This window comes from Aythya ferina (genome assembly GCF_964211825.1).
Source record: "Aythya ferina genome assembly, chromosome: 1".
In the NCBI taxonomy this organism is placed as follows: domain Eukaryota; kingdom Metazoa; phylum Chordata; class Aves; order Anseriformes; family Anatidae; genus Aythya; species Aythya ferina.
Genome location: NC_140296.1, coordinates 70,893,688 through 70,905,961, shown reverse-complemented (window position 1 = coordinate 70,905,961; position 12,274 = coordinate 70,893,688).

The window sequence follows — 12,274 nt, the reverse complement described above, 5'->3', positions numbered from 1 at the left end:
TTGTTCCTGCCCTGACAGACTGATAAGCCCCCTCAACCCTCACCTAATTTCTGTCTTTGGGAACAAACAGGCAGCCTAACGTTTCAGGGAGGAGGCTGCATATCTGACGGCTGCAGCTGTGAGGACGCCTGAGAGCAGGGAAAACAGTGGTAAGGCAGCCTGCAACACCAGGGAGATCACCCTATGCAATAAAAAGGGACTGGGAAGGTGGCCAGCACTACAGCCACCCTGCAGGTCTGTGCCCTAGAGAAAAAATATGTCCCAGGCATGCCTGGAGTTGGTTTCTGGTTCCCTGTGTTTGCTTCTGGGGCTGCTGCGCTGATTCCTGATCCCCGTGTCTGTCAATGAGGTGTCTTTGGTGACCTAGTACCAGGCAGCAGGAATCATCTGGCACAAGGGTTTTGGTGGGATTTAGGTAACCCAAACACACCCCTGTGTATCCACGCCATCACAGAGGGACAGCCCTGGCTTTATTTGCAGCAGGCGAATTCAGAGTAAAAATGCTGCTCTGGTAGCTTGACACCGAGCACAACACTGCTGCCCTGATGTGATGGACACTTGGGAAGCAGGGCTGCACGATGTGCATTTTCTCATCAGTTTTGCAAGACAAGGGAAATGTTTTGGTGGATTTTAGAATAACAGAGAGGAGAAAGAAAATTGGAGTTGAGTTTTATTAGCAAAAAGTTTAACTGAAATTCTTGAAAAAGAAAAAAAGAGATTTCTCCAATTTGACCCAGTCCCACTGATGTTAACTGTGGTTTCAGTGGGCTTGAGGCAAGGTCCAAGCAAAACAATTTTCTTCTCAAACAGAAGCAACTGCTATTTCAATTTCAACATTGCTACACCAGTGTTGACAAGAAAGGTTGGAAAGCCCTAAAAAAACACTGAGTAAAGCTAGGTTAGTTCTGGTCCCACCAGTGTTTTAAAAAAGACTTCCAAGCACCTTAAATAAGTGACTGAAGTCCTTCCAGGTGGTCAACTACAGTGTGAGCCGTGTGCTGTGAGGAGGGGAAAGACCCGAGAAATGACACAAGTTTCCTCAGCGCATGGGACAGACTCTTGCAGCCTTCTTGTTACAATGGTGGCACATCCTCCTAGGGGCTCGGGGTCCTCCACAAACACTCATTCCCCCTCCTGACACCCCGCTAGGCGATCCTCTGCTAGTCAGGGAATGATAAAATAGGGCAGGAGCCATGTGGAGCTACTGGTTCTTCTTGTCTTTCAGACAGGTAATCAGCTGTGTCCACTGGATCAGCAGACCACAGAAGGCCAGCTAGCACATGGGGGCACAGCAAAGCTGCTCATAATATGCTGATAAAAAGAGAGGCTGGAGGGGAAGATAAACAAATCTTTCTCATCAGACCCAAAGCCTGAGAAGATAGGAGGACGAGGAGAAGGAGGCTTTGCTGCTAGAACCCATTCCCTGCGTGGTGATAAGCCATCTCCCTGGGAACTGGGGAGACACTAGAAAGGATTTCCAGTTACAAGTAATGAATAAAGGAAGCCTGCTCCTCTCATTCCTCCCTTTTCTCAGCTTTGTTTTCTGGTCCTTTTCCTTAAAAATCATCCTTAAAAATTATGGGGACGAGGCAAACTCCTGAGCTCTGGCAACTGTTTTCTCACCACACTCCCCATCCTACACAAATCTCTCTTTCTGATAGCTGGGACAAGTCAGAAAAAAAGGAAAAAAATAAAAATAAATGACACCCCAATCCCCACAGAAGCTGAACCCACAGGGTAGAGCAACACCTTTCCTCCAAGGAGGCAGCTCTCAGAGCAGCATGAGAGGCAGCAGCTGGGGCAGTAGGGGAGCTGCAGTGTTACAGTGCCCTGCCCACGTCTTTACTGTGTGCAGCTCCTAACGTGGTGGCAGAGTGGGGAGGAGGAGAGACTCTTATGCTTAAATCCATCACAGTGGTGAAGCTGAGAGCAAGTCTTGTGTCCCTGTGATCAGCTCTGAAAACCAGGCACCTGCATCCTCAGGGACAAGTTTCCAGTACCTTTGACACTGGGCAGAGGCTGAAGTGTCTGTGTCTTTGAGCCATCCAGGCCTTAATTCCTGATGCTCTCATTAAGCCTTGATGGCTCTGAGCTTGGATCATTGGGAAAGAACTATGAATATTTTCCTCAAGATTGTCTCCCTCCCACCCCACCACCATGCATTCCTGGTTTGCATGGTCAGCCATAACCACAGCCTGACGTACAGTAAGACCCTTCAGGGGCCATAATTGGGCACCAACATGCCTCACCTATCGACAAGGTGGCAGAGGTCAGACAAACCACATCCTCGGTGCAAAAGCAGCCCTACTCCGTGCCCTGCAAAGCCGTATCTGATGCATTTGTGTAGACGTGGTGCTCATGTTTGGCCTCAGGACACTTATCATAAGTACCTGGGCGTATGACCACTGCCACTTGGGCAGTGCAGGTGTGGTCTGAAGTGACCTGTAGCAGAGGCTCGCTCTCCAAGGGGACATGAGCAAACAGCACGAGTCCTCTGTGCCAGAGGCTGCAGGTGCAGGGCTGGTGGCAGCTGAGTTCAGGCTGCCTGCCTGGGTCAAACGCTGCTAATAATAAAGACTAAGATCTACAACAGAAAAGTGATGTACTACGTAGTTCCAAAGGGACCAGGAAACATGACAAAGCATTTTATCCTTTATTACATTTTTTTTACTTTATTACCTAGTAAAAAAAAAAAAAAAAAAAAACATAGTGACCTCACCATGGCCTAAAAGTAGCCACTCGCTGGAGGATTGTTTTCCACTGGCACTCGCTGAAAGTTGGTATCAGGAATGCAGAGCTGAAAAGTCACACCACACACACAAGGGCTGCTGCTACCAGGCTAATCCCACTCTCGCACACGCAGGACAGCAGCTCTGCTGGAAGTGTGCATAAAAACATGCCTGTTACAGACACTTCCTACCCACGGACCAAGCCTGGGGCGTGCTTTATTTCACCTGAGCTAATTCATCGATATCTGGATGTACACTCGATAGAGCCCACCTTTCCCAAACCTTCTAAGAATATTAGGTACCCTTCAAGTTGTTGCATGGCTTTCCTATCTAGGGGATGTTACTAGCACTGCTGAGCACAACATACAAAATGAGGTGCTGTCTGGCCTCAAAAGCAGATTTGCCAAGCCTCAAAATGCAGCATTAACAAACCAGCTCCTTTCAGAGGCAATGGTACAAAGCCACCAGCATGCACTGGGGGCTCAGCAGCTGCTTGAATGCCACTGGTTGTGTTTCATGAAGGAGACACAAGGAAATACAGAGGAGCTGCTCTAGCAGTGGCCAAACCCCACCTGACTGTCTTTGCTTCCTCCCACGGGTTAATGTCCCACAGCAGTTTTCTTTCTGTTGGACTAAGATGCACTAAGACTTCTTCCACCCTCACCCCAGCGCCCTGTAGGACTTTGTACATCTCCCTGCAAGGAAAAAAAATATCCACTGCCTGTTATAAGCAAATCAAATCCTACAAAAGATAGTCTGAAGAGTGTCTTTTTGGCAATGGGCTTTTCCATGGATTAAGACTTTTATGACTGCCAAGTTTTGCTGTATAAACCATGTCAGTCTTCCTTGCAGTATCTCCACAGGTATGCCACCCGTAGCGATCGTGACAACGGCAACTAAGCAATTCACAGTAATCAAGGACAGTAATAAAACTCACTTACAGCAGTATACGAGCACATTTATTACAGCACACATGTTCGGAGCTGCAGGGAGCAAGGACACTTGTGGCAGGTTGCAATGCGAGTTTTTCCTGCTCCCCGGATCCACGTGAAGAACATGATGGCACACTCACCGTACGCCGTTGCACCCATTAACTGTTTGTACCTGAATAGCCGTGCTACTGGGATGGGAGAAGTCTCTTCAGCCTGTGGGCTCCACCGGTTTGCTGACCAGAAACGTCAGCTACAAATTGGAAGCCCTCAGGCCTGTGCTCCTCGTGTAGCTGAGGGGCAGCACCAGCCAGGAGAGGGGAAAGCAGTGGTCTGAGACACGAATTGCTCTGAGAACATATCCATAAGGCATTAGGAATATGTAAAACTCCCCCTTCACTCAGCCACCCTGAACTTCCTCATGTTTAAAATGAAAGCGAACATAAAATCCCCCAAATGATTTCAGGCTCGTAGATGTTAGCACGAGATTGAGAAATGCAGTTCTCTTTGCTCTTACAGTCTCTTTCAAGTCCCTTTGTTCTCACAGACAGAGTTTAGGACTGTGTAATTCTGCAGAAAAGTTAAGCTGCCCAAGCACGTCTGTGTGGTGGTCTGTTCTCCTTCTCATTGCCTTGCTGACTGGAGCATGACTCCTCAGGGAGCCAAGGCCAGTGATATTCTTGTGTCAAAATGCTGTGTGCAGCAGAACTGTGTACCTGCAGCTTGCCTTTGCTCAGGTGTCACCTACAGGCTCTGTACACCACCAAGATTTGCCCCGATAGCAAGTGTGGGTGGTCAGGATGTGTGGTTCTCCCATGTGGGCTCTCTACCAGTGCTTTCACAGAAGAGCCATCCAACAGCAGTGCAAACAGACATCTTACTGCTATCTTAATGGCATGTGTTAGTGGAACCACCCCAACAGCAGAAGTCACCAGCCTGGGGACCTTGGGTGCAGGGCCTTGGCGTGATAACCACGGCTAAGCAGAAATATTTGCACAATCTCCAGTTATTTTTTAATCTAACACCTAGGGAAAAATACCGAGCTATTGTCTTGCAAAAGCGCAGAGTGATGTCAAAAGCCATAAAATTTCTTACAAGATCTTTCTCAATTCAGGCTAAGAACAAAACAAATGAAAATGTGACTCAGATATTCTGACAGAGCAGCAGCCTCAACCTTTGGTTCCAGCAGCACAGGAGCAGGCATGTCCCTGCATATTATGCCCCTCACGCCTCAGCTGGGCAGGTTTCCTTCCAAACAAAAGCTCTCCTCATGAGAAACGAGGACAGGAGAGCCTGTTTCTTACTCCACTCCTCTTCAAAACACATCTCCAAGGGCTAGCCCATGGTCTGCAGCCGCAGCTTCTCTTTAAAATGCAAGCAAACTGAGAAGTCCAAATAAAGTAGGGATTAATTTTATTTATTTTCCCCACGGTTTCTCAGTAGCCCTGGTACTCCCGAGGGAGATTCCTAAACACTGTGCCTCCCCAAGTTGTGCATACAGGCGCCCCCTGGGGAATGAGAGGAATACAGACATCTCCTAAACAGAAAATTCCCAAATTCTCGGTCCTTGTAGGGACAGATGGGGAAGGAAGGCTCCCTGTTACAGAGCAGCCAAAGTTCACATAGCCGTCCCCACTGTCACCGCTCCTTAAACACACACTCCTCATTCTCCTGGGGGTATCATGCTCCTTAGCAGCATGTTGATTGCTTCACATGTCAGATCCTGCGTCACCTGGAGTTTCATCCAAGCCAAACTTGGCACGCACCTGGAAGGTGTTCCCACCACAGGATCAGTGCCAAGCGTCTCTGCTCCAAAGGGGGCAAACTCATCTGACATCCCCACTGGAGCTAGCTGTGCACCACCTCTAGAGGGCAAGTCAACCCATCCCAAACTAAAATCAGATTGACTGCAGCCCCCTCTTTCTCTCCACCAGGCTCCTCTAACACTTATGGCCACTAGCTCCGCTGGCAGGCTGTCTCCAGAGGAGATGAAGCTTGAGTTATGAGGGAGATAATTGGTCAAAGTCTGTGTAGGGTGTTGCAGAGAAAAAGGTTGCTCACCACAGACCAACAGTGCATGATCAGGCAAAACTGATCACTACCATGGGATCGACACACTACAGGGTGATACAGCAGCGCAAAACAGATCAAAATCAGAGGTGGGCATGTGGTTCACCAACAGCCACAGTAATGTCAGATCTTGGTGCTTTTCCTTTTCAGGCTGGCTCCGTGCCAGCTGCAGAAGGACAGGCAGGCAATGCCTGGTCCATCACAGAGTCTGCTGCTACAAGAGAAAATCCCCAGATTTTTTGGCATATTTAAAACAGCTGATTGAGATTTTTTAGGGAAAATTTAGGAAACAAGCACAGCATGTCATTATGCCCGAGCGCTTTGGCTTGGTTGAAGAATCCCGGTGTTAGATTTATTGTGGCATGAGCACGCAGCTTCAGCATAGGCCCAGTTCTGCCGCAGGTCTTGTCTCAGATGTATCATCCATTTTTGAAAGCATTACATTCAGCATTTGGGGGAGATTCAATAAGAAAACACAATGCCAACAGAGGTCAGTGCATCACCATAACTCAGTCACTCCTCATCTTAGCTAGCAAAAATAGCTCACCTTGTAGATCATGACTTTTTTTTTAAATGGGGGAAGAGATTTAAAAGCTATTTGTATGCAGTATCCTTTAAGAGGAATTGTCCTAGTCACTAGCTCATCCTAACAATAATAATAGAAGAACAAAAAATAAAAATAATAATAAGAGGAAAGGAAAGGAAAGGAAAGGAAAGGAAAGGAAAGGAAAGGAAAGGAAAGGAAAGGAAAGGAAAGGAAAGGAAAGGAAAGGAAAGGAAAGGAAAGGAAAGGAAAGGAAAGGAAAGGAAAGGAAAGGAAAGGAAAGGAAAGGAAAGGAAAGGAAAGGAAAGGAAAGGAAAGGAAAGGAAAGGACTTCAGTAACCATAGCATTTTTTGGCTTCTCTTCCTCCTCCGTCCCTCCACCACACACACAAATTTTTAAAGTAAATGCTGAAAACAAATTAGAAGATTATAAAATTGTCCTGTTTAAATTATAAAAAAAAGGTCACCATCATGGCAGGAAACGCACCTGATGAGCTACTGCTTGCCCTAGGATGCTGTCATTGCATCAGCAAGGAACTGCACACGGAGTCTTGAAATGGTTCAAGCCTTCTGTTAAAGTAAACAGAAGGTTTGCTTTGTTGGGACATCCCTACTGACAGGTTGCAGAAAATAGCGACTCTTTCTCAGTTGCCTGCCTCTTAACAAAAATTAAGAGCAAATTCCTGGGACACTGCCCCTGGTAGCTTCATGCCAAGCTGAGCTCACCTGCACTGACCAAGTGATAGCACTGGCTGAAGCTACTCCCACTGGGCCTTGTGAAGGGGGTGCAAGCATCCAGAGCGGGTGGGAGGAGGATGGAGCCACAGCAGCAGCCACCAGCACAGGGAAGATGGAGTCCATGGGACTTGTCACCACTTTCCTGGGCACCACTTTTTGCGTTCCCTTCTCTCAGCAGTTACTCCCACAGGTTCGCATTACCAACCCCTACCGCAGACCTCATGTTGCCAAAACCCACCAGGTGTTGGCTGGAGCAGGAACCAGCAGATGGAGCTCCTCTGGGGCTCTCCAAATCAGCTAAACCTTTCCTAAGCGATCCTGTTTGCGCCTCAGTTACCGAAGAGTAGAGATGACAGCACTGATCTCTCTCCAGCTCTTCCAGGCAGACGGTGTCTGTGCACCTCTAGCAAGCTTTCCCCAGCAGGGTATCAGCTGTCCTTGGGGCTCTTTACACCCCAGCCTGCCACAACAAACATCACATGCTGCAGGGACGGTCATTTATCACAAGTAAAGAAGCTCCTATCTTCTAGGGAAAACAAACTGAGCCATGGCAGGCTCTGGTATTCACTGACAGAGAGGAATTCAGTGCTGACCCACACAAATCTCTGGAGAACGGAGCTCAGGGAAGGCCTCCGAGCACCAACAAAGTAGAAGTGAACATTGTCACTATTCAGACACAAGCCTGTGCCGTCACTCAGTGACCTCCCAGCTAATTTTTTAACCTCTTGGCCAACACCACCTACACCTGAGAGAGGAATCCAGGTCAGTGAGACACAAAGGTGGGATTCAGCCCCTCCAGTCCCACAGATACCTGCAATGTAGGTGTCTACTGATGTCTGCGCTCACCCAGGTAAGACTGCTTTTGCAATCAAGGAGAGTAAATAATTAAAAGGTGCAACCCTCTAGCCTTGAGAAGACATCTAAAATCCGTCTGCTGAGTTACACCCTGGAGCGGGCTGTTTCTCTCGCCAGCACGGTGAAGAATTCATTGATTTCAGAGCAATAACCTTCCATCAAAGAGCACAAATGAGCTCGCTGGAGGAGGGGAGGGAGGCCTGGACGAGTCTTGGGCCTGGCAGAAGGGACAAGAGCACACAGCTGTGGCCAGTCCTCCCAGGAGCACTGCCAGAACAGCAGTGAAGCAACCTCACACTGGAAGACACAATTCCAGGTCCCAAATTGCTCCAGGCCAGAAATAACACAACATTCCCCAAGCCAAGATAGTACAGTCAAGTTTGTTCACAGCACTCTATATTATTATTTATTTTTTTTTGGACAGAGAGAGTAATTTATGCTGAATCACGGGAAGGGAAGGCGAGGCGAGGCAAGGCAAGGCAGGGGAACCCTCTCCAAAGCAGGGTGTGCTTGTGCAGGGGCAGGAGAGGGTAGATGGAGGTTGAAGGGGGACTGAGGTACAGGCACAAAGTGCAGCATAAGGCAAGGAAAGTCCTGCAGAGGATGGAGCAAGCATCTTCAGTTTCCTCTGAGTCATAAGAATCCCTTCAGGTATAAATCTGCCAGCTCAAGCTTTACTTCCAAATTATGGAGCCCACCTGTTCAGTCAAGGACTTATTTACCTGCCAACAACATGTCTGTGTTTTCACATTCATCTTCATTATCACATCAGCTTCCATGTTTTTGTCTTATCTCTTATAACTCTTTTTCTTTCCCTCCTTAAAATCCTCCCAGTGTTTCAACACTGTGATATCAGCTGTCTCCAGGAGATACCACTGTCCTGCCAGGGTATTCACTCATGTCTAGTTTTCTGTAACGCTACTTGAGTGCTACTAAACATGGAGTTTAACACTTTCTTCTTTAAGAAGACAAAGGATGAATTAAAATGAGAAGAACGAGGGTCCTGCATCTCCTCGGAGGTCATCACCACTCGCGTTTATAGTTCACATGAGTCTCATTTGGGTGCTGGAAGAGAACCAACACGAACTGTTTCAAGTTGGCAATACTGCAACATGCAGCCCAAGCAAAGCCAATAAGCTATTTCTTTCAGCAGCTGAAGTGGTCTCCAGTTCTGGACAAAACAAATTAATCTACAGCTCTTTCTGCCCTTCAGCTGTTCTTTACAGAGCACCCAGTTCCTGCTCATACACCTCCTGAGGAGTTGCCTCTCACTCCTGCAGCCATTTTCCCAGTCAGGCCCATCTGCTGAGCAAACCCGCCCAGATCATCCAATATTCCTGTTAATAGTTTATATGGCAAATGACTTCTCATTTTCCAAGAGTGTTTTCAAGTGAATAGTGGATCAAAGTCCAATGTCTCTCCTTTGTAGGCTGTGCATTATCACCCACTCAAATCTCGGTTCTCATTGACACAGCGATAACAGCAAGGAGGTAGCAAAGATCTGAATTCAAGTTGTTTGTCAGTGTGATGCTGATGTGGATATGGAGCATGATAGGGTCAAGGTAAAATAAACTAGCTATGCAAAGCCAGTTTATTTCCCCTGGGCAGCTACCTCTTTGTTCTGTCAAGGACTTACTTACCTGCAGTAGGTGGCACTTAGAGATCTTTTAATTTTAAGCCATTTACTTTGTGTCCATCCCTTTCTCATTAACAAAAAGACAATCTTCAGAGTTTCTCTTTAATACTAAGTGGTTAATCTGAACAATAAACAGATAAACAAAGCTTGCTAGAAAAAAATGATTAAGTCTGCTTATCCAGGTTTAAGAATTGTTTTTCTTCTATTCTGCCAGAGTCCTGGAGACAACAGTAAAAGCCAGCAGAGCAAATCAAAGAACCATAGACTCATTAAGGTTGGAAAAGACCTTTGATATAATCTGGTGCAACCACCCCCCTACCACCAATGTCACCCACTAAACCATGTCCCGAAGCACCACATCCAACCTCTCCTTGAACACCCCCAGGGACGGTGATGGCACCATTTCCCTGGGCAAATCCTACATTACTGCATTTGCCAGTTGCAGGGCTGTGGGTGCAGCAGCAACGACAGCATGGCTGTGATGTTTAACCAGCTTCATTTGCACCCTAGCTCCATTTACGAATATTTGGAAACCAAAGCTTAGATCAATTAGGTTTCCACAAAGACGTGTCTTTTCAGGCAGGCAAAAAAGGGCATTCAGGCTGTCCACAAAAGCTAGGAAATGTAAGGACCAAAACATCCCCAGCTGAAAGCATGCAAGAGAACTACAATTTACCCAGCTCAGAAACACAGAAAATATTTATAACAGCTTATGAAGGCCAGGATGTGGAGAGCAATCCCTCCCAAGGGAAACCTTGTTGACAAGCTCCTTTATGTTCTGCCCATGACCCGTGCAGGGGAGATGCCCCATCAGCAGGTGATCCCTGGGCAGGCAGCAGCCTCCCTGCCATGCATCACACCCTGCGGGGCTGACCCACACCAATGCTCCTACTGGGCCACCCAGTAGCCATCTCAGAGATGACAGAGGACTGTAGGTACCATGTTGTTCCCCAAATGTACAAGGTGAATAAACTCAGTCCCATACCTCCCTCCTTCTTGCCTTCATCTTGCTCTTGACTAATGAGGCTGGAGATCAGCCCCACCACAGTTTTCAGTAAACACACTTCTTAGGAAGCAAAATCATAAAACAATAACTTCTGAAATCTGAAAAGTGAAATAGTGAGCCTTTTGGCAACAGAGAGAAATTTGCCCTCAAGATTTTCCTTTTTGGGAGGCCCTGCTGAGCTGAGAGAGATCCCAAAGCCCTCAGAGCTTGGAGTTTGAGAGGCACACATGGTACCTCCCTTCAGAGGTGGGGGAAGGAGAGCAAGAGAATTGCAAACAAGACAGCCTGGCTTGCATGCCCAGGGAAGCTCTAGCAAAAATATCAGAGTAATAAGGTTTTGTCATGTGCGTAGTGTTTCAAAACAATCTACTTTTCTTTTCTGGAAGAGCACATAGGCTATTGGACAGACAATTCTGTAAATAATTGGATATCTTTTATTAAATGAATTGTCTGCATACATTTCCTACTTTTTATTATTATTTTATTAAAGATTAAGACACTTGACTACCCTCTAAACATCCTGCCTTCACATTCCTCTCCAGAGCGGGTAAACAGGAAATCTTGCATAATTGTCCATGTTCCTTATACCAGTCTGGCATAGGCATGGTGCCAGAAGGCATTTAACACCTTTGCTGGTAAGAACCCCCATCAGCCTAATTACTACTGGAATCATCACTGGGGAAACAAACAGCAGCCTGGTGCTTGAGCAAAGGTTAGAATGAGCCAAACATTTTATTTCTCAGTCAAATTGGCTTTGTGCAGCTGCATGGACTCACCTACCCTTCCAGACCAAGGTAGGAGTGAAGCAGAGCAGTGGGCCAAGAACCTTTACCCTGTGTATCCTGCTCGACATTTCCAAACAACTAACCGCAGTTTCCCTGCTGCTCCATGCCTGAGTTATCTGGGGAGATTCTCCTCCTCAGGCATCAAGTTCTTACTCCCTGCTCAAAGCGCTGGGTGTCTGAGAGGTGACTCAAGGCTTTGAGAAGCAGTGGCAGAATGGCCAAATACCCCAGAGAAAGGCACTGAAACATCCGATGTGGTGAGCAACGAGCACTGTTGAACTCTTTGTAAAATCAGTGTCAGCATTAAGGATCTGAAAACGTATTCTGTGCTGTCCATCTTTCCAGGCAGTACAAAGATACCAAATTCAATTAAAAGACTATATTTCACCAGCTATGTACAGGATAGCTACAGAAATCAAACCTTTCTCTAGAAAGTAACTAAAGAAAACAAGCAAAAGACAGATCAAAATGAACTGATTCAATGAAGAGTTGTTGCACGTGCACTAAGCTTTTCCTCAAAACAGCTTCTGGAGCTCCTCCTGAGATCAAGCAGATCTCCACAGAGCTGTATCTTCTGATGGGACAGAATCTGCTGCCCCAGCTTGGATCAAATGGGTCACAATGGTTCCGTGAATCCAGCACAGCTTTGGGTTCTCATTTAAATAACCTCTAAAATACAACTTGAGTTGGGATTTCCATACTGCTGTGGTATAATCAGCTCTTGCTCACAGGATAATGAACTATATAGTTCATGGAGTTGTAGGAGACAAGAATAGTTTGGTCAGGGCCCAGGTTTGTACAAATCCAGGAAACATTGGGAGATCCCCTGCCCTGTCCCATGGCACTCTGTTTTCACACAACCATGTCTGTCAGCTTTTTCCAAAGTGCATCTCACTTGCTCACATGTGAGAAGCTCTTTTTGCCCTGCCTGCAGCACGTGCAATAGAAGCAGAGGGAAGAATCACAGAATCACAGAATCACA